The sequence below is a fragment of the Dioscorea cayenensis genome, chromosome 10 (genome assembly GCF_009730915.1).
Source record: "Dioscorea cayenensis subsp. rotundata cultivar TDr96_F1 chromosome 10, TDr96_F1_v2_PseudoChromosome.rev07_lg8_w22 25.fasta, whole genome shotgun sequence".
NCBI lineage: Eukaryota > Viridiplantae > Streptophyta > Magnoliopsida > Dioscoreales > Dioscoreaceae > Dioscorea > Dioscorea cayenensis.
The window spans coordinates 13,857,149-13,858,808 of record NC_052480.1 but is presented as its reverse complement, the minus strand read 5'-3'; the positions used below and the strand labels follow the sequence as shown (position 1 = coordinate 13,858,808).

The following is a 1,660-nucleotide window of genomic DNA, read 5'->3' as shown; positions in this document are numbered from 1 at the left end:
TATATCTAAGTGCATAGGAATCATCAAGGGGTATTGTTCTCTTGTTGTTGACACTCAATCCAATCTACTCGATATCTCCACCTATTCTTTTCCTTTTACCCTTTTATAATTTTACTTCTTATTGTTAATATAATCCTCAATTTGAATTTAACTAAAGATCAGTATTAAGTTAGTACTTTTAAGTCCAATCCCTGTGGTTCAACAACCCTACCCCTCACGGGGTAAAACTGTATTACTTGTATGTGACCCGTACACTTGTGGAGAACACATCAAGTTTTTGTTTGCCATTGTCGGGTACTACCAACTTTTAGGAAAGCTTAGAATCTGTTGTTCTAGTTTGTTTATATTGTCTATACTTGTAATAGTTTGTTCATATTCTTTTGAGCTTACATTGTTCTATCTTGTACATGTAGGTACATTTGCATGACCCGTGGAAGCACTTCTTCTCTCCATTAGAAAATCCTGATCCAGAAATTGAGAGGAACTTTAGAAGAAGAATCTGTTAGATTAATTTCAGTGAGACAGGGTCTATTGAGATAAGTGTTTAAGTGTGATAGGAAGAAGAAATGGCTGAAAACCAGAAATAAAGCATCTCAGATTTTGCACAGCCAAACCATGAGGAAGTCAGGTCAAGTATTGTTTGTCCTCCTGTTGCAGCAAACAATTTCGAATTGAAGCCAAATTTAATCCAATTGGTGCAACAGATGTGTTAGTTCGATGGATTTCAAGATGAAGACCTCTATGAGCATCTCAGAAAATTCTCAAAAATTTATGACGAATATAAGGTGAGCAATGTTTCTAAAGAAGCAGTTTGTTTGAGAGTCTTTCCATTCACGTTGCGAGGAAGGGCCAAGCAGTGGCTAAATTCCTTGCCCCATGGGTCTCTCACAACATGGAAGAAAGTTTTTGAGACATTTGTTGCCTGGTACTTCCCTCCTGCTAAGATCACCAAACTTAGAAGTGATATCTCTTCCTTTTTGGCAATTAGAGTCTGAGTCCTTGTACGATACATGGGAAATGTACAAGGAAATGTTGAGAAAATGTCCGCAACATGGAATTGTTAAATAGGTGCAAATCCAAATTTTTTACAATGGACTGAATACCATCACTGAACAGATGTTTGATGCAGCTACGAGAGGTTCATTGTGTAACATGCCACTAAGTACAACACAAAGCCTAATTGAAGAGAATACAAACAATGGGTATCAATGGAGTTCTGAGAGGAACAAACCGGTGAAGACAGCCGGTATTTATCAAGTGGATGTCATCACTACTCTTGCAACATAGGTTGAAGCAATCAGCAAGAGGTTGGATGCCATGCAATCTCCTTCCTCAAGTTCAGGACCAATTAATGATAATTCTGGTCCACCATGTGAACCAAGCTATCCTTCCTCCATTGATACTGGAGTAGAACAGACTGAACAAGTGGATTTCCTTGGTCAAAATCGTCATTATCAGAACAACATGTATAGTAACATATATAATACTGGATGAAAGAATCATCCGAATTTTTCTTGGAGTTAGTCTGGACAGGGGTAGATGGCGCAGCAGCAGCAGTACAAGCCTCCACCTCAAAATGCACAACAATCGTAGTCCTCGTCATCCTCAGAACCCTCTAATGAGCTCACTAGTTTGATGGCTCGGTTCATCAACAATATAG

The 1,660-nt window shown here is 38.6% G+C and overlaps 1 non-coding gene across 1 annotated transcript; it reads right to left on the bottom strand.

Moving 5' to 3' along the window:
- Positions 1-950: 950 nt before the first annotated feature.
- On the bottom strand, positions 951-1,058 carry LOC120271330. Its single transcript, XR_005539944.1, has one exon. It is a non-coding gene; the product is annotated as a small nucleolar RNA R71 (small nucleolar RNA).
- Between the last annotated feature and the right edge of the window lie 602 nt (positions 1,059-1,660).